This window comes from Oncorhynchus mykiss, unplaced genomic scaffold (assembly GCF_013265735.2).
Source record: "Oncorhynchus mykiss isolate Arlee unplaced genomic scaffold, USDA_OmykA_1.1 un_scaffold_322, whole genome shotgun sequence".
NCBI classification, from domain to species: Eukaryota; Metazoa; Chordata; class Actinopteri; order Salmoniformes; family Salmonidae; genus Oncorhynchus; species Oncorhynchus mykiss.
The window spans coordinates 24,590-44,521 of record NW_023493771.1 but is presented as its reverse complement, the minus strand read 5'-3'; the positions used below and the strand labels follow the sequence as shown (position 1 = coordinate 44,521).

The window sequence follows — 19,932 nt, the reverse complement described above, 5'->3', positions numbered from 1 at the left end:
ACCCAGGGATGACATTTTTCAGATTGTGAAGTCCCCCTTCCTGACTTGGCGTTAGCTTCCATGAGACTTTGGCCTGCTGAGGGTCAGTATAACCACAAGTCTCTGTGGTGCAATTTGTTGGCGCGTTAGACTGTTCATTTAAAAGTTGGTGATTTGACCCCACCCAGGGATGCTGTCTTTCTATTTCTAGTGATATGGAAGACCTTCCTGGCCTTACAGTAAGCTTGCTTTTGACCTGCTGTGTTTCCTGTTGTAACATGTGATTGGTGTGTTGTTGAACATGAAAGATGACAAGTTACTATACCTACTGGTAAAATGGCTGTCAATGGTCTCTGATCTTCTGTTACTCAATAGCTTGATCATTCTGTGTTCTCCAAGGAACATATAATTTATTCTTATTAATCTGGCTAGTATGACAACGTAAATGATGTCAATCTGGTATGAAAAAACGTATTATTTATATTTATCTCGCGAGAAGGACAATGTTGGTCCAGAGTTTTTGTGTGTAAATGTATGCCTATACGCCATAAAAGTGACTAGCCACTTCATCATTCTTCCGGAGTCAGTCCCCTAATTATTTTTGAATGGGCTTGGCGATTATATATTAAATTTGTGAAAATGCAGTTGTTTAAAATATATATTTATCATAATATATTTGTGATTGTGGCTGAATTTACTCCTGCCAGATGCCTTTTAATATAATGTTGCGCTGACGAACATTGCGCTACATCTTTGCCCTTTTAAGGCCATTCAAACAGCTAACAAACATTAGAAAACTACAGGGCTACTTCCTTGAAAATGTTGCTGCACTTTCGATGCACGTTAACACAACCATTGGAACAAAGTGTTGTTGTTTCGTAAACTCCATGTTCAGTTGGATGAGAGCACAAATGGCCAGCGATCTAGCGTCAGTATTAAATACACCACAAGTCTCTGTGGCGCAATTGGTTAGCGCGTTAGACTGTTAATCTAAAGGTTGGTGGTTCGAGCCCACCCAGGGACGACAGTTTTCAGTTTGTTGTGCTCCATGATGTCGATGTGACGTCCTGTACCTGTTATGAGATTCCTGTTAAATTGCCGTGCTGAGGGTCAATGCCAACACAAGCCTCTCTCGTGCAATCAGTTAGTGTGTTTGACTGTCAATCTAAAGGTTGGTGCTTTGACACCACCCAGGGATGACATTTTTCAGATTGTGAAGTCCCCCTTCCTGACTTGGCGTGAGCTTCCATGAGACTTTGGCCTGCTGAGGGTCAGTATAACCACAAGTCTCTGTGGTGCAATTTGTTGGCGCGTTAGACTGTTCATTTAAAAGTTGGTGATTTGAGCCCACCCAGGGATGCTGTCTTTCTATTTCTAGTTATATGGAAGACCTTCCTGGCCTTACAGTAAGCTTGCTTTTGACCTGCTGTGTTTCCTGTTGTAACATGTGATTGGTGTGTTGTTGAACATGAAAGATGACAAGTTACTATACCTACTGGTAAAATGGCTGTCAATGGTCTCTGATCTTCTGTTACTCAATAGCTTGATCATTCTGTGTTCTCCAAGGAACATATAATTTATTCTTATTAATCTGGCTAGTATGACAACGTAAATGATGTCAATCTGGTATGAAAAAACGTATTATTTATATTTATCTCGCGAGAAGGACAATGTTGGTCCAGAGTTTTTGTGTGTAAATGTATGCCTATACGCCATAAAAGTGACTAGCCACTTCATCATTCTTCCGGAGTCAGTCCCCTAATTATTTTTGAATGGGCTTGGCGATTATATATTACATTTGTGAAAATGCAGTTGTTTAAAATATATATTTATCATAATATATTTGTGATTGTGGCTGAATTTACTCCTGCCAGATGCCTTTTAATATAATGTTGCGCTGACGAACATTGCGCTACATCTTTGCCCTTTTAAGGCCATTCAAACAGCTAACAAACATTAGAAAACTACAGGGCTACTTCCTTGAAAATGTTGCTGCACTTTCGATGCACGTTAACACAACCATTGGAACAAAGTGTTGTTGTTTCGTAAACTCCATGTTCAGTTGGATGAGAGCACAAATGGGCAGCGATCTAGCGTCAGTATTAAATACACCACAAGTCTCTGTGGCGCAATTGGTTAGCGCGTTAGACTGTTAATCTAAAGGTTGGTGGTTCGAGCCCACCCAGGGACGACAGTTTTCAGTTTGTTGTGCTCCATGATGTCGATGTGACGTCCTGTACCTGTTATGAGATTCCTGTTAAATTGCCGTGCTGAGGGTCAATGCCAACACAAGCCTCTCTCGTGCAATCAGTTAGTGTGTTTGACTGTCAATCTAAAGGTTGGTGCTTTGACACCACCCAGGGATGACATTTTTCAGATTGTGAAGTCCCCCTTCCTGACTTGGCGTGAGCTTCCATGAGACTTTGGCCTGCTGAGGGTCAGTATAACCACAAGTCTCTGTGGTGCAATTTGTTGGCGCGTTAGACTGTTCATTTAAAAGTTGGTGATTTGAGCCCACCCAGGGATGCTGTCTTTCTATTTCTAGTGATATGGAAGACCTTCCTGGCCTTACAGTAAGCTTGCTTTTGACCTGCTGTGTTTCCTGTTGTAACATGTGATTGGTGTGTTGTTGAACATGAAAGATGACAAGTTACTATACCTACTGGTAAAATGGCTGTCAATGGTCTCTGATCTTCTGTTACTCAATAGCTTGATCATTCTGTGTTCTCCAAGGAACATATAATTTATTCTTATTAATCTGGCTAGTATGACAACGTAAATGATGTCAATCTGGTATGAAAAAACGTATTATTTATATTTATCTCGCGAGAAGGACAATGTTGGTCCAGAGTTTTTGTGTGTAAATGTATGCCTATACGCCATAAAAGTGACTAGCCACTTCATCATTCTTCCGGAGTCAGTCCCCTAATTATTTTTGAATGGGCTTGGCGATTATATATTACATTTGTGAAAATGCAGTTGTTTAAAATATATATTTATCATAATATATTTGTGATTGTGGCTGAATTTACTCCTGCCAGATGCCTTTTAATATAATGTTGCGCTGACGAACATTGCGCTACATCTTTGCCCTTTTAAGGCCATTCAAACAGCTAACAAACATTAGAAAACTACAGGGCTACTTCCTTGAAAATGTTGCTGCACTTTCGATGCACGTTAACACAACCATTGGAACAAAGTGTTGTTGTTTCGTAAACTCCATGTTCAGTTGGATGAGAGCACAAATGGCCAGCGATCTAGCGTCAGTATTAAATACACCACAAGTCTCTGTGGCGCAATTGGTTAGCGCGTTAGACTGTTAATCTAAAGGTTGGTGGTTCGAGCCCACCCAGGGACGACAGTTTTCAGTTTGTTGTGCTCCATGATGTCGATGTGACGTCCTGTACCTGTTATGAGATTCCTGTTAAATTGCCGTGCTGAGGGTCAATGCCAACACAAGCCTCTCTCGTGCAATCAGTTAGTGTGTTTGACTGTCAATCTAAAGGTTGGTGCTTTGACACCACCCAGGGATGACATTTTTCAGATTGTGAAGTCCCCCTTCCTGACTTGGCGTGAGCTTCCATGAGACTTTGGCCTGCTGAGGGTCAGTATAACCACAAGTCTCTGTGGTGCAATTTGTTGGCGCGTTAGACTGTTCATTTAAAAGTTGGTGATTTGAGCCCACCCAGGGATGCTGTCTTTCTATTTCTAGTGATATGGAAGACCTTCCTGGCCTTACAGTAAGCTTGCTTTTGACCTGCTGTGTTTCCTGTTGTAACATGTGATTGGTGTGTTGTTGAACATGAAAGATGACAAGTTACTATACCTACTGGTAAAATGGCTGTCAATGGTCTCTGATCTTCTGTTACTCAATAGCTTGATCATTCTGTGTTCTCCAAGGAACATATAATTTATTCTTATTAATCTGGCTAGTATGACAACGTAAATGATGTCAATCTGGTATGAAAAAACGTATTATTTATATTTATCTCGCGAGAAGGACAATGTTGGTCCAGAGTTTTTGTGTGTAAATGTATGCCTATACGCCATAAAAGTGACTAGCCACTTCATCATTCTTCCGGAGTCAGTCCCCTAATTATTTTTGAATGGGCTTGGCGATTATATATTACATTTGTGAAAATGCAGTTGTTTAAAATATATATTTATCATAATATATTTGTGATTGTGGCTGAATTTACTCCTGCCAGATGCCTTTTAATATAATGTTGCGCTGACGAACATTGCGCTACATCTTTGCCCTTTTAAGGCCATTCAAACAGCTAACAAACATTAGAAAACTACAGGGCTACTTCCTTGAAAATGTTGCTGCACTTTCGATGCACGTTAACACAACCATTGGAACAAAGTGTTGTTGTTTCGTAAACTCCATGTTCAGTTGGATGAGAGCACAAATGGCCAGCGATCTAGCGTCAGTATTAAATACACCACAAGTCTCTGTGGCGCAATTGGTTAGCGCGTTAGACTGTTAATCTAAAGGTTGGTGGTTCGAGCCCACCCAGGGACGACAGTTTTCAGTTTGTTGTGCTCCATGATGTCGATGTGACGTCCTGTACCTGTTATGAGATTCCTGTTAAATTGCCGTGCTGAGGGTCAATGCCAACACAAGCCTCTCTCGTGCAATCAGTTAGTGTGTTTGACTGTCAATCTAAAGGTTGGTGCTTTGACACCACCCAGGGATGACATTTTTCAGATTGTGAAGTCCCCCTTCCTGACTTGGCGTGAGCTTCCATGAGACTTTGGCCTGCTGAGGGTCAGTATAACCACAAGTCTCTGTGGTGCAATTTGTTGGCGCGTTAGACTGTTCATTTAAAAGTTGGTGATTTGAGCCCACCCAGGGATGCTGTCTTTCTATTTCTAGTGATATGGAAGACCTTCCTGGCCTTACAGTAAGCTTGCTTTTGACCTGCTGTGTTTCCTGTTGTAACATGTGATTGGTGTGTTGTTGAACATGAAAGATGACAAGTTACTATACCTACTGGTAAAATGGCTGTCAATGGTCTCTGATCTTCTGTTACTCAATAGCTTGATCATTCTGTGTTCTCCAAGGAACATATAATTTATTCTTATTAATCTGGCTAGTATGACAACGTAAATGATGTCAATCTGGTATGAAAAAACGTATTATTTATATTTATCTCGCGAGAAGGACAATGTTGGTCCAGTGTGTTTGTGTGTAAATGTATGCCTATACGCCATAAAAGTGACTAGCCACTTCATCATTCTTCCGGAGTCAGTCCCCTAATTATTTTTGAATGGGCTTGGCGATTATATATTAAATTTGTGAAAATGCAGTTGTTTAAAATATATATTTATCATAATATATTTGTGATTGTGGCTGAATTTACTCCTGCCAGATGCCTTTTAATATAATGTTGCGCTGACGAACATTGCGCTACATCTTTGCCCTTTTAAGGCCATTCAAACAGCTAACAAACATTAGAAAACTACAGGGCTACTTCCTTGAAAATGTTGCTGCACTTTCGATGCACGTTAACACAACCATTGGAACAAAGTGTTGTTGTTTCGTAAACTCCATGTTCAGTTGGATGAGAGCACAAATGGCCAGCGATCTAGCGTCAGTATTAAATACACCACAAGTCTCTGTGGCGCAATTGGTTAGCGCGTTAGACTGTTAATCTAAAGGTTGGTGGTTCGAGCCCACCCAGGGACGACAGTTTTCAGTTTGTTGTGCTCCATGATGTCGATGTGACGTCCTGTACCTGTTATGAGATTCCTGTTAAATTGCCGTGCTGAGGGTCAATGCCAACACAAGCCTCTCTCGTGCAATCAGTTAGTGTGTTTGACTGTCAATCTAAAGGTTGGTGCTTTGACACCACCCAGGGATGACATTTTTCAGATTGTGAAGTCCCCCTTCCTGACTTGGCGTTAGCTTCCATGAGACTTTGGCCTGCTGAGGGTCAGTATAACCACAAGTCTCTGTGGTGCAATTTGTTGGCGCGTTAGACTGTTCATTTAAAAGTTGGTGATTTGACCCCACCCAGGGATGCTGTCTTTCTATTTCTAGTGATATGGAAGACCTTCCTGGCCTTACAGTAAGCTTGCTTTTGACCTGCTGTGTTTCCTGTTGTAACATGTGATTGGTGTGTTGTTGAACATGAAAGATGACAAGTTACTATACCTACTGGTAAAATGGCTGTCAATGGTCTCTGATCTTCTGTTACTCAATAGCTTGATCATTCTGTGTTCTCCAAGGAACATATAATTTATTCTTATTAATCTGGCTAGTATGACAACGTAAATGATGTCAATCTGGTATGAAAAAACGTATTATTTATATTTATCTCGCGAGAAGGACAATGTTGGTCCAGAGTTTTTGTGTGTAAATGTATGCCTATACGCCATAAAAGTGACTAGCCACTTCATCATTCTTCCGGAGTCAGTCCCCTAATTATTTTTGAATGGGCTTGGCGATTATATATTACATTTGTGAAAATGCAGTTGTTTAAAATATATATTTATCATAATATATTTGTGATTGTGGCTGAATTTACTCCTGCCAGATGCCTTTTAATATAATGTTGCGCTGACGAACATTGCGCTACATCTTTGCCCTTTTAAGGCCATTCAAACAGCTAACAAACATTAGAAAACTACAGGGCTACTTCCTTGAAAATGTTGCTGCACTTTCGATGCACGTTAACACAACCATTGGAACAAAGTGTTGTTGTTTCGTAAACTCCATGTTCAGTTGGATGAGAGCACAAATGGGCAGCGATCTAGCGTCAGTATTAAATACACCACAAGTCTCTGTGGCGCAATTGGTTAGCGCGTTAGACTGTTAATCTAAAGGTTGGTGGTTCGAGCCCACCCAGGGACGACAGTTTTCAGTTTGTTGTGCTCCATGATGTCGATGTGACGTCCTGTACCTGTTATGAGATTCCTGTTAAATTGCCGTGCTGAGGGTCAATGCCAACACAAGCCTCTCTCGTGCAATCAGTTAGTGTGTTTGACTGTCAATCTAAAGGTTGGTGCTTTGACACCACCCAGGGATGACATTTTTCAGATTGTGAAGTCCCCCTTCCTGACTTGGCGTGAGCTTCCATGAGACTTTGGCCTGCTGAGGGTCAGTATAACCACAAGTCTCTGTGGTGCAATTTGTTGGCGCGTTAGACTGTTCATTTAAAAGTTGGTGATTTGAGCCCACCCAGGGATGCTGTCTTTCTATTTCTAGTTATATGGAAGACCTTCCTGGCCTTACAGTAAGCTTGCTTTTGACCTGCTGTGTTTCCTGTTGTAACATGTGATTGGTGTGTTGTTGAACATGAAAGATGACAAGTTACTATACCTACTGGTAAAATGGCTGTCAATGGTCTCTGATCTTCTGTTACTCAATAGCTTGATCATTCTGTGTTCTCCAAGGAACATATAATTTATTCTTATTAATCTGGCTAGTATGACAACGTAAATGATGTCAATCTGGTATGAAAAAACGTATTATTTATATTTATCTCGCGAGAAGGACAATGTTGGTCCAGAGTTTTTGTGTGTAAATGTATGCCTATACGCCATAAAAGTGACTAGCCACTTCATCATTCTTCCGGAGTCAGTCCCCTAATTATTTTTGAATGGGCTTGGCGATTATATATTACATTTGTGAAAATGCAGTTGTTTAAAATATATATTTATCATAATATATTTGTGATTGTGGCTGAATTTACTCCTGCCAGATGCCTTTTAATATAATGTTGCGCTGACGAACATTGCGCTACATCTTTGCCCTTTTAAGGCCATTCAAACAGCTAACAAACATTAGAAAACTACAGGGCTACTTCCTTGAAAATGTTGCTGCACTTTCGATGCACGTTAACACAACCATTGGAACAAAGTGTTGTTGTTTCGTAAACTCCATGTTCAGTTGGATGAGAGCACAAATGGCCAGCGATCTAGCGTCAGTATTAAATACACCACAAGTCTCTGTGGCGCAATTGGTTAGCGCGTTAGACTGTTAATCTAAAGGTTGGTGGTTCGAGCCCACCCAGGGACGACAGTTTTCAGTTTGTTGTGCTCCATGATGTCGATGTGACGTCCTGTACCTGTTATGAGATTCCTGTTAAATTGCCGTGCTGAGGGTCAATGCCAACACAAGCCTCTCTCGTGCAATCAGTTAGTGTGTTTGACTGTCAATCTAAAGGTTGGTGCTTTGACACCACCCAGGGATGACATTTTTCAGATTGTGAAGTCCCCCTTCCTGACTTGGCGTGAGCTTCCATGAGACTTTGGCCTGCTGAGGGTCAGTATAACCACAAGTCTCTGTGGTGCAATTTGTTGGCGCGTTAGACTGTTCATTTAAAAGTTGGTGATTTGAGCCCACCCAGGGATGCTGTCTTTCTATTTCTAGTGATATGGAAGACCTTCCTGGCCTTACAGTAAGCTTGCTTTTGACCTGCTGTGTTTCCTGTTGTAACATGTGATTGGTGTGTTGTTGAACATGAAAGATGACAAGTTACTATACCTACTGGTAAAATGGCTGTCAATGGTCTCTGATCTTCTGTTACTCAATAGCTTGATCATTCTGTGTTCTCCAAGGAACATATAATTTATTCTTATTAATCTGGCTAGTATGACAACGTAAATGATGTCAATCTGGTATGAAAAAACGTATTATTTATATTTATCTCGCGAGAAGGACAATGTTGGTCCAGAGTTTTTGTGTGTAAATGTATGCCTATACGCCATAAAAGTGACTAGCCACTTCATCATTCTTCCGGAGTCAGTCCCCTAATTATTTTTGAATGGGCTTGGCGATTATATATTACATTTGTGAAAATGCAGTTGTTTAAAATATATATTTATCATAATATATTTGTGATTGTGGCTGAATTTACTCCTGCCAGATGCCTTTTAATATAATGTTGCGCTGACGAACATTGCGCTACATCTTTGCCCTTTTAAGGCCATTCAAACAGCTAACAAACATTAGAAAACTACAGGGCTACTTCCTTGAAAATGTTGCTGCACTTTCGATGCACGTTAACACAACCATTGGAACAAAGTGTTGTTGTTTTGTAAACTCCATGTTCAGTTGGATGAGAGCACAAATGGCCAGCGATCTAGCGTCAGTATTAAATACACCACAAGTCTCTGTGGCGCAATTGGTTACTGCGTTAGACTGTTAATCTAAAGGTTGGTGGTTCGAGCCCACCCAGGGACGACAGTTTTCAGTTTGTTGTGCTCCATGATGTCGATGTGACGTCCTGTACCTGTTATGAGATTCCTGTTAAATTGCCGTGCTGAGGGTCAATGCCAACACAAGCCTCTCTCGTGCAATCAGTTAGTGTGTTTGACTGTCAATCTAAAGGTTGGTGCTTTGACACCACCCAGGGATGACATTTTTCAGATTGTGAAGTCCCCCTTCCTGACTTGGCGTGAGCTTCCATGAGACTTTGGCCTGCTGAGGGTCAGTATAACCACAAGTCTCTGTGGTGCAATTTGTTGGCGCGTTAGACTGTTCATTTAAAAGTTGGTGATTTGAGCCCACCCAGGGATGCTGTCTTTCTATTTCTAGTGATATGGAAGACCTTCCTGGCCTTACAGTAAGCTTGCTTTTGACCTGCTGTGTTTCCTGTTGTAACATGTGATTGGTGTGTTGTTGAACATGAAAGATGACAAGTTACTATACCTACTGGTAAAATGGCTGTCAATGGTCTCTGATCTTCTGTTACTCAATAGCTTGATCATTCTGTGTTCTCCAAGGAACATATAATTTATTCTTATTAATCTGGCTAGTATGACAACGTAAATGATGTCAATCTGGTATGAAAAAACGTATTATTTATATTTATCTCGCGAGAAGGACAATGTTGGTCCAGAGTTTTTGTGTGTAAATGTATGCCTATACGCCATAAAAGTGACTAGCCACTTCATCATTCTTCCGGAGTCAGTCCCCTAATTATTTTTGAATGGGCTTGGCGATTATATATTACATTTGTGAAAATGCAGTTGTTTAAAATATATATTTATCATAATATATTTGTGATTGTGGCTGAATTTACTCCTGCCAGATGCCTTTTAATATAATGTTGCGCTGACGAACATTGCGCTACATCTTTGCCCTTTTAAGGCCATTCAAACAGCTAACAAACATTAGAAAACTACAGGGCTACTTCCTTGAAAATGTTGCTGCACTTTCGATGCACGTTAACACAACCATTGGAACAAAGTGTTGTTGTTTCGTAAACTCCATGTTCAGTTGGATGAGAGCACAAATGGCCAGTGATCTAGCGTCAGTATTAAATACTCCACAAGTCTCTGTGGCGCAATTGGTTAGCGCGTTAGACTGTTAATCTAAAGGTTGGTGGTTCGAGCCCACCCAGGGACGACAGTTTTCAGTTTGTTGTGCTCCATGATGTCGATGTGACTACCTGTTATGAGATTCCTGTTAAATTGCCGTGCTGAGGGTCAATGCCAACACAAGCCTCTCTCGTGCAATCAGTTAGTGTGTTTGACTGTCAATCTAAAGGTTGGTGCTTTGACACCACCCAGGGATGACATTTTTCAGATTGTGAAGTCCCCCTTCCTGACTTGGCGTTAGCTTCCATGAGACTTTGGCCTGCTGAGGGTCAGTATAACCACAAGTCTCTGTGGTGCAATTTGTTGGCGCGTTAGACTGTTCATTTAAAAGTTGGTGATTTGAGCCCACCCAGGGATGCTGTCTTTCTATTTCTAGTGATATGGAAGACCTTCCTGGCCTTACAGTAAGCTTGCTTTTGACCTGCTGTGTTTCCTGTTGTAACATGTGATTGGTGTGTTGTTGAACATGAAAGATGACAAGTTACTATACCTACTGGTAAAATGGCTGTCAATGGTCTCTGATCTTCTGTTACTCAATAGCTTGATCATTCTGTGTTCTCCAAGGAACATATCATTTATTCTTATTAATCTGGCTAGTATGACAACGTAAATGATGTCAATCTGGTATGAAAAAACGTATTATTTATATTTATCTCGCGAGAAGGACAATGTTGGTCCAGAGTTTTTGTGTGTAAATGTATGCCTATACGCCATAAAAGTGACTAGCCACTTCATCATTCTTCCGGAGTCAGTCCCCTAATTATTTTTGAATGGGCTTGGCGATTATATATTACATTTGTGAAAATGCAGTTGTTTAAAATATATATTTATCATAATATATTTGTGATTGTGGCTGAATTTACTCCTGCCAGATGCCTTTTAATATAATGTTGCGCTGACGAACATTGCGCTACATCTTTGCCCTTTTAAGGCCATTCAAACAGCTAACAAACATTAGAAAACTACAGGGCTACTTCCTTGAAAATGTTGCTGCACTTTCGATGCACGTTAACACAACCATTGGAACAAAGTGTTGTTGTTTCGTAAACTCCATGTTCAGTTGGATGAGAGCACAAATGGCTAGTGATCTAGCGTCAGTATTAAATACACCACAAGTCTCTGTGGCGCAATTGGTTAGCGCGTTAGACTGTTAATCTAAAGGTTGGTGGTTCGAGCCCACCCAGGGACGACAGTTTTCAGTTTGTTGTGCTCCATGATGTCGATGTGACGCCCTGTACCTGTTATGAGATTCCTGTTAAATTGCCGTGCTGAGGGTCAATGCCAACACAAGCCTCTCTCGTGCAATCAGTTAGTGTGTTTGACTGTCAATCTAAAGGTTGGTGCTTTGACACCACCCAGGGATGACATTTTTCAGATTGTGAAGTCCCCCTTCCTGACTTGGCGTGAGCTTCCATGAGACTTTGGCCTGCTGAGGGTCAGTATAACCACAAGTCTCTGTGGTGCAATTTGTTGGCGCGTTAGACTGTTCATTTAAAAGTTGGTGATTTGAGCCCACCCAGGGATGCTGTCTTTCTATTTCTAGTGATATGGAAGACCTTCCTGGCCTTACAGTAAGCTTGCTTTTGACCTGCTGTGTTTCCTGTTGTAACATGTGATTGGTGTGTTGTTGAACATGAAAGATGACAAGTTACTATACCTACTGGTAAAATGGCTGTCAATGGTCTCTGATCTTCTGTTACTCAATAGCTTGATCATTCTGTGTTCTCCAAGGAACATATAATTTATTCTTATTAATCTGGCTAGTATGACAACGTAAATGATGTCAATCTGGTATGAAAAAACGTATTATTTATATTTATCTTGCGAGAAGGACAATGTTGGTCCAGAGTTTTTGTGTGTAAATGTATGCCTATACGCCATAAAAGTGACTAGCCACTTCATCATTCTTCCGGAGTCAGTCCCCTAATTATTTTTGAATGGGCTTGGCGATTATATATTACATTTGTGAAAATGCAGTTGTTTAAAATATATATTTATCATAATATATTTGTGATTGTGGCTGAATTTACTCTTGCCAGATGCCTTTTAATATAATGTTGCGCTGACGAACATTGCGCTACATCTTTGCCCTTTTAAGGCCATTCAAAAAGCTAACAAACATTAGAAAACTACAGGGCTACTTCCTTGAAAATGTTGCTGCACTTTCGATGCACGTTAACACAACCATTGGAACAAAGTGTTGTTGTTTCGTAAACTCCATGTTCAGTTGGATGAGATCACGAATGGCCAGCGATCTAGCGTCAGGATTAAATACACCACAAGTCTCTGTGGCGCAATTGGTTAGCGCGTTAGACTGTTAATCTAAAGGTTGGTGGTTCAAGCCCACCCAGGGACGACAGTTTTCAGTTTGTTGTGCTCCATGATGTCGATGTGACTACCTGTTATGAGATTCCTGTTAAATTGCCGTGCTGAGGGTCAATGCCAACACAAGCCTCTCTCGTGCAATCAGTTAGCGTGTTTGACTGTCAATCTAAAGGTTGGTGCTTTGACACCACCCAGGGATGACATTTTTCAGATTGTGGAGATGTGAACTGACCCTTCCTGACCTGACTTCCTGACGTTAACACAACCATTGGAACAAAGTGTTGTTGTTTCGTAAACTCCATGTTCAGTTGGATGAGAGCACAAATGGCCAGTGATCTAGCGTCAGTATTAAATACACCACAAGTCTCTGTGGCGCAATTGGTTAGCGCGTTAGACTGTTAATCTAAAGGTTGGTGGTTCGAGCCCACCCAGGGACGACAGTTTTCAGTTTGTTGTGCTCCATGATGTCGATGTGACGTCCTGTACCTGTTATGAGATTCCTGTTAAATTGCCGTGCTGAGGGTCAATGCCAACACAAGCCTCTCTCGTGCAATCAGTTAGTGTGTTTGACTGTCAATCTAAAGGTTGGTGCTTTGACACCACCCAGGGATGACATTTTTCAGATTGTGAAGTCCCCCTTCCTGACTTGGCGTGAGCTTCCATGAGACTTTGGCCTGCTGAGGGTCAGTATAACCACAAGTCTCTGTGGTGCAATTTGTTGGCGCGTTAGACTGTTCATTTAAAAGTTGGTGATTTGAGCCCACCCAGGGATGCTGTCTTTCTATTTCTAGTGATATGGAAGACCTTCCTGGCCTTACAGGAAGCTTGCTTTTGACCTGCTGTGTTTCCTGTTGTAACATGTGATTGGTGTGTTGTTGAACATGAAAGATGACAAGTTACTATACCTACTGGTAAAATGGCTGTCAATGGTCTCTGATCTTCTGTTACTCAATAGCTTGATCATTCTGTGTTCTCCAAGGAACATATAATTTATTCTTATTAATCTGGCTAGTATGACAACGTAAATGATGTCAATCTGGTATGAAAAAACGTATTATTTATATTTATCTCGCGAGAAGGACAATGTTGGTCCAGAGTTTTTGTGTGTAAATGTATGCCTATACGCCATAAAAGTGACTAGCCACTTCATCATTCTTCCGGAGTCAGTCCCCTAATTATTTTTGAATGGGCTTGGCGATTATATATTACATTTGTGAAAATGCAGTTGTTTAAAATATATATTTATCATAATATATTTGTGATTGTGGCTGAATTTACTCCTGCCAGATGCCTTTTAATATAATGTTGCGCTGACGAACATTGCGCTACATCTTTGCCCTTTTAAGGCCATTCAAACAGCTAACAAACATTAGAAAACTACAGGGCTACTTCCTTGAAAATGTTGCTGCACTTTCGATGCACGTTAACACAACCATTGGAACAAAGTGTTGTTGTTTTGTAAACTCCATGTTCAGTTGGATGAGAGCACAAATGGCCAGCGATCTAGCGTCAGTATTAAATACACCACAAGTCTCTGTGGCGCAATTGGTTACTGCGTTAGACTGTTAATCTAAAGGTTGGTGGTTCGAGCCCACCCAGGGACGACAGTTTTCAGTTTGTTGTGCTCCATGATGTCGATGTGACGTCCTGTACCTGTTATGAGATTCCTGTTAAATTGCCGTGCTGAGGGTCAATGCCAACACAAGCCTCTCTCGTGCAATCAGTTAGTGTGTTTGACTGTCAATCTAAAGGTTGGTGCTTTGACACCACCCAGGGATGACATTTTTCAGATTGTGAAGTCCCCCTTCCTGACTTGGCGTGAGCTTCCATGAGACTTTGGCCTGCTGAGGGTCAGTATAACCACAAGTCTCTGTGGTGCAATTTGTTGGCGCGTTAGACTGTTCATTTAAAAGTTGGTGATTTGAGCCCACCCAGGGATGCTGTCTTTCTATTTCTAGTGATATGGAAGACCTTCCTGGCCTTACAGTAAGCTTGCTTTTGACCTGCTGTGTTTCCTGTTGTAACATGTGATTGGTGTGTTGTTGAACATGAAAGATGACAAGTTACTATACCTACTGGTAAAATGGCTGTCAATGGTCTCTGATCTTCTGTTACTCAATAGCTTGATCATTCTGTGTTCTCCAAGGAACATATAATTTATTCTTATTAATCTGGCTAGTATGACAACGTAAATGATGTCAATCTGGTATGAAAAAACGTATTATTTATATTTATCTCGCGAGAAGGACAATGTTGGTCCAGAGTTTTTGTGTGTAAATGTATGCCTATACGCCATAAAAGTGACTAGCCACTTCATCATTCTTCCGGAGTCAGTCCCCTAATTATTTTTGAATGGGCTTGGCGATTATATATTACATTTGTGAAAATGCAGTTGTTTAAAATATATATTTATCATAATATATTTGTGATTGTGGCTGAATTTACTCCTGCCAGATGCCTTTTAATATAATGTTGCGCTGACGAACATTGCGCTACATCTTTGCCCTTTTAAGGCCATTCAAACAGCTAACAAACATTAGAAAACTACAGGGCTACTTCCTTGAAAATGTTGCTGCACTTTCGATGCACGTTAACACAACCATTGGAACAAAGTGTTGTTGTTTCGTAAACTCCATGTTCAGTTGGATGAGAGCACAAATGGCTAGTGATCTAGCGTCAGTATTAAATACACCACAAGTCTCTGTGGCGCAATTGGTTAGCGCGTTAGACTGTTAATCTAAAGGTTGGTGGTTCGAGCCCACCCAGGGACGACAGTTTTCAGTTTGTTGTGCTCCATGATGTCGATGTGACGCCCTGTACCTGTTATGAGATTCCTGTTAAATTGCCGTGCTGAGGGTCAATGCCAACACAAGCCTCTCTCGTGCAATCAGTTAGTGTGTTTGACTGTCAATCTAAAGGTTGGTGCTTTGACACCACCCAGGGATGACATTTTTCAGATTGTGAAGTCCCCCTTCCTGACTTGGCGTGAGCTTCCATGAGACTTTGGCCTGCTGAGGGTCAGTATAACCACAAGTCTCTGTGGTGCAATTTGTTGGCGCGTTAGACTGTTCATTTAAAAGTTGGTGATTTGAGCCCACCCAGGGATGCTGTCTTTCTATTTCTAGTGATATGGAAGACCTTCCTGGCCTTACAGGAAGCTTGCTTTTGACCTGCTGTGTTTCCTGTTGTAACATGTGATTGGTGTGTTGTTGAACATGAAAGATGACAAGTTACTATACCTACTGGTAAAATGGCTGTCAATGGTCTCTGATCTTCTGTTACTCAATAGCTTGATCATTCTGTGTTCTCCAAGGAACATATAATTTATTCTTATTAATCTGGCTAGTATGACAACGTAAATGATGTCAATCTGGTATGAAAAAACGTATTATTTATATTTATCTCGCGAGAAGGACAATGTTGGTCCAGAGTTTTTGTGTGTAAATGTATGCCTATACGCCATAAAAGTGACTAGCCACTTCATCATTCTTCCGGAGTCAGTCCCCTAATTATTTTTGAATGGGCTTGGCGATTATATATTACATTTGTGAAAATGCAGTTGTTTAAAATATATATTTATCATAATATATTTGTGATTGTGGCTGAATTTACTCCTGCCAGATGCCTTTTAATATAATGTTGCGCTGACGAACATTGCGCTACATCTTTGCCCTTTTAAGGCCATTCAAACAGCTAACAAACATTAGAAAACTACAGGGCTACTTCCTTGAAAATGTTGCTGCACTTTCGATGCACGTTAACACAACCATTGGAACAAAGTGTTGTTGTTTTGTAAACTCCATGTTCAGTTGGATGAGAGCACAAATGGCCAGCGATCTAGCGTCAGTATTAAATACACCACAAGTCTCTGTGGCGCAATTGGTTACTGCGTTAGACTGTTAATCTAAAGGTTGGTGGTTCGAGCCCACCCAGGGACGACAGTTTTCAGTTTGTTGTGCTCCATGATGTCGATGTGACGTCCTGTACCTGTTATGAGATTCCTGTTAAATTGCCGTGCTGAGGGTCAATGCCAACACAAGCCTCTCTCGTGCAATCAGTTAGTGTGTTTGACTGTCAATCTAAAGGTTGGTGCTTTGACACCACCCAGGGATGACATTTTTCAGATTGTGAAGTCCCCCTTCCTGACTTGGCGTGAGCTTCCATGAGACTTTGGCCTGCTGAGGGTCAGTATAACCACAAGTCTCTGTGGTGCAATTTGTTGGCGCGTTAGACTGTTCATTTAAAAGTTGGTGATTTGAGCCCACCCAGGGATGCTGTCTTTCTATTTCTAGTGATATGGAAGACCTTCCTGGCCTTACAGTAAGCTTGCTTTTGACCTGCTGTGTTTCCTGTTGTAACATGTGATTGGTGTGTTGTTGAACATGAAAGATGACAAGTTACTATACCTACTGGTAAAATGGCTGTCAATGGTCTCTGATCTTCTGTTACTCAATAGCTTGATCATTCTGTGTTCTCCAAGGAACATATAATTTATTCTTATTAATCTGGCTAGTATGACAACGTAAATGATGTCAATCTGGTATGAAAAAACGTATTATTTATATTTATCTCGCGAGAAGGACAATGTTGGTCCAGAGTTTTTGTGTGTAAATGTATGCCTATACGCCATAAAAGTGACTAGCCACTTCATCATTCTTCCGGAGTCAGTCCCCTAATTATTTTTGAATGGGCTTGGCGATTATATATTACATTTGTGAAAATGCAGTTGTTTAAAATATATATTTATCATAATATATTTGTGATTGTGGCTGAATTTACTCCTGCCAGATGCCTTTTAATATAATGTTGCGCTGACGAACATTGCGCTACATCTTTGCCCTTTTAAGGCCATTCAAACAGCTAACAAACATTAGAAAACTACAGGGCTACTTCCTTGAAAATGTTGCTGCACTTTCGATGCACGTTAACACAACCATTGGAACAAAGTGTTGTTGTTTCGTAAACTCCATGTTCAGTTGGATGAGAGCACAAATGGCTAGTGATCTAGCGTCAGTATTAAATACACCACAAGTCTCTGTGGCGCAATTGGTTAGCGCGTTAGACTGTTAATCTAAAGGTTGGTGGTTCGAGCCCACCCAGGGACGACAGTTTTCAGTTTGTTGTGCTCCATGATGTCGATGTGACGCCCTGTACCTGTTATGAGATTCCTGTTAAATTGCCGTGCTGAGGGTCAATGCCAACACAAGCCTCTCTCGTGCAATCAGTTAGTGTGTTTGACTGTCAATCTAAAGGTTGGTGCTTTGACACCACCCAGGGATGACATTTTTCAGATTGTGAAGTCCCCCTTCCTGACTTGGCGTTAGCTTCCATGAGACTTTGGCCTGCTGAGGGTCAGTATAACCACAAGTCTCTGTGGTGCAATTTGTTGGCGCGTTAGACTGTTCATTTAAAAGTTGGTGATTTGAGCCCACCCAGGGATGCTGTCTTTCTATTTCTAGTGATATGGAAGACCTTCCTGGCCTTACAGTAAGCTTGCTTTTGACCTGCTGTGTTTCCTGTTGTAACATGTGATTGGTGTGTTGTTGAACATGAAAGATGACAAGTTACTATACCTACTGGTAAAATGGCTGTCAATGGTCTCTGATCTTCTGTTACTCAATAGCTTGATCATTCTGTGTTCTCCAAGGAACATATAATTTATTCTTATTAATCTGGCTAGTATGACAACGTAAATGATGTCAATCTGGTATGAAAAAACGTATTATTTATATTTATCTCGCGAGAAGGACAATGTTGGTCCAGAGTTTTTGTGTGTAAATGTATGCCTATACGCCATAAAAGTGACTAGCCACTTCATCATTCTTCCGGAGTCAGTCCCCTAATTATTTTTGAATGGGCTTGGCGATTATATATTACATTTGTGAAAATGCAGTTGTTTAAAATATATATTTATCATAATATATTTGTGATTGTGGCTGAATTTACTCCTGCCAGATGCCTTTTAATATAATGTTGCGCTGACGAACATTGCGCTACATCTTTGCCCTTTTAAGGCCATTCAAACAGCTAACAAACATTAGAAAACTACAGGGCTACTTCCTTGAAAATGTTGCTGCACTTTCGATGCACGTTAACACAACCATTGGAACAAAGTGTTGTTGTTTCGTAAACTCCATGTTCAGTTGGATGAGAGCACAAATGGCTAGTGATCTAGCGTCAGTATTAAATACACCACAAGTCTCTGTGGCGCAATTGGTTAGCGCGTTAGACTGTTAATCTAAAGGTTGGTGGTTCGAGCCCACCCAGGGACGACAGTTTTCAGTTTGTTGTGCTCCATGATGTCGATGTGACGCCCTGTACCTGTTATGAGATTCCTGTTAAATTGCCGTGCTGAGGGTCAATGCCAACACAAGCCTCTCTCGTGCAATCAGTTAGTGTGTTTGACTGTCAATCTAAAGGTTGGTGCTTTGACACCACCCAGGGATGACATTTTTCAGATTGTGAAGTCCCCCTTCCTGACTTGGCGTGAGCTTCCATGAGACTTTGGCCTGCTGAGGGTCAGTATAACCACAAGTCTCTGTGGTGCAATTTGTTGGCGCGTTAGACTGTTCATTTAAAAGTTGGTGATTTGAGCCCACCCAGGGATGCTGTCTTTCTATTTCTAGTGATATGGAAGACCTTCCTGGCCTTACAGTAAGCTTGCTTTTGACCTGCTGTGTTTCCTGTTGTAACATGTGATTGGTGTGTTGTTGAACATGAAAGATGACAAGTTACTATACCTACTGGTAAAATGGCTGTCAATGGTCTCTGATCTTCTGTTACTCAATAGCTTGATCATTCTGTGTTCTCCAAGGAACATATAATTTATTCTTATTAATCTGGCTAGTATGACAACGTAAATGATGTCAATCTGGTATGAAAAAACGTATTATTTATATTTATCTTGCGAGAAGGACAATGTTGGTCCAGAGTTTTTGTGTGTAAATGTATGCCTATACGCCATAAAAGTGACTAGCCACTTCATCATTCTTCCGGAGTCAGTCCCCTAATTATTTTTGAATGGGCTTGGCGATTATATATTACATTTGTGAAAATGCAGTTGTTTAAAATATATATTTATCATAATATATTTGTGATTGTGGCTGAATTTACTCTTGCCAGATGCCTTTTAATATAATGTTGCGCTGACGAACATTGCGCTACATCTTTGCCCTTTTAAGGCCATTCAAAAAGCTAACAAACATTAGAAAACTACAGGGCTACTTCCTTGAAAATGTTGCTGCACTTTCGATGCACGTTAACACAACCATTGGAACAAAGTGTTGTTGTTTCGTA

At 40.9% G+C, this 19,932-nt stretch overlaps 17 non-coding genes across 17 annotated transcripts; all 17 read left to right on the top strand.

Annotated features, from left to right (window-relative positions):
* The first annotated feature begins 929 nt into the window (after positions 1 to 929).
* trnan-guu lies at positions 930 to 1,003 on the top strand. The gene has a single exon. It is a non-coding gene; the product is annotated as a tRNA-Asn (tRNA).
* A 1,093-nt stretch (positions 1,004 to 2,096) lies between these two features.
* trnan-guu lies at positions 2,097 to 2,170 on the top strand. Its single transcript has one exon. It is a non-coding gene; the product is annotated as a tRNA-Asn (tRNA).
* Positions 2,171 to 3,263: 1,093 nt separating this feature from the next.
* On the top strand, positions 3,264 to 3,337 carry trnan-guu. Its single transcript has one exon. It is a non-coding gene; the product is annotated as a tRNA-Asn (tRNA).
* Positions 3,338 to 4,430: 1,093 nt separating this feature from the next.
* trnan-guu lies at positions 4,431 to 4,504 on the top strand. Its single transcript has one exon. It is a non-coding gene; the product is annotated as a tRNA-Asn (tRNA).
* Positions 4,505 to 5,597: 1,093 nt separating this feature from the next.
* On the top strand, positions 5,598 to 5,671 carry trnan-guu. Its single transcript has one exon. It is a non-coding gene; the product is annotated as a tRNA-Asn (tRNA).
* A 1,093-nt stretch (positions 5,672 to 6,764) lies between these two features.
* trnan-guu lies at positions 6,765 to 6,838 on the top strand. The gene has a single exon. It is a non-coding gene; the product is annotated as a tRNA-Asn (tRNA).
* Positions 6,839 to 7,931: 1,093 nt separating this feature from the next.
* Positions 7,932 to 8,005, top strand: trnan-guu. Its single transcript has one exon. It is a non-coding gene; the product is annotated as a tRNA-Asn (tRNA).
* Positions 8,006 to 9,098: 1,093 nt separating this feature from the next.
* trnan-guu lies at positions 9,099 to 9,172 on the top strand. The gene has a single exon. It is a non-coding gene; the product is annotated as a tRNA-Asn (tRNA).
* Positions 9,173 to 10,265: 1,093 nt separating this feature from the next.
* On the top strand, positions 10,266 to 10,339 carry trnan-guu. The gene has a single exon. It is a non-coding gene; the product is annotated as a tRNA-Asn (tRNA).
* Positions 10,340 to 11,426: 1,087 nt separating this feature from the next.
* Positions 11,427 to 11,500, top strand: trnan-guu. Its single transcript has one exon. It is a non-coding gene; the product is annotated as a tRNA-Asn (tRNA).
* Positions 11,501 to 12,593: 1,093 nt separating this feature from the next.
* On the top strand, positions 12,594 to 12,667 carry trnan-guu. Its single transcript has one exon. It is a non-coding gene; the product is annotated as a tRNA-Asn (tRNA).
* Positions 12,668 to 12,999: 332 nt separating this feature from the next.
* Positions 13,000 to 13,073, top strand: trnan-guu. The gene has a single exon. It is a non-coding gene; the product is annotated as a tRNA-Asn (tRNA).
* Positions 13,074 to 14,166: 1,093 nt separating this feature from the next.
* On the top strand, positions 14,167 to 14,240 carry trnan-guu. Its single transcript has one exon. It is a non-coding gene; the product is annotated as a tRNA-Asn (tRNA).
* Positions 14,241 to 15,333: 1,093 nt separating this feature from the next.
* Positions 15,334 to 15,407, top strand: trnan-guu. Its single transcript has one exon. It is a non-coding gene; the product is annotated as a tRNA-Asn (tRNA).
* A 1,093-nt stretch (positions 15,408 to 16,500) lies between these two features.
* Positions 16,501 to 16,574, top strand: trnan-guu. The gene has a single exon. It is a non-coding gene; the product is annotated as a tRNA-Asn (tRNA).
* A 1,093-nt stretch (positions 16,575 to 17,667) lies between these two features.
* Positions 17,668 to 17,741, top strand: trnan-guu. Its single transcript has one exon. It is a non-coding gene; the product is annotated as a tRNA-Asn (tRNA).
* Positions 17,742 to 18,834: 1,093 nt separating this feature from the next.
* trnan-guu lies at positions 18,835 to 18,908 on the top strand. Its single transcript has one exon. It is a non-coding gene; the product is annotated as a tRNA-Asn (tRNA).
* Positions 18,909 to 19,932: the final 1,024 nt, after the last annotated feature.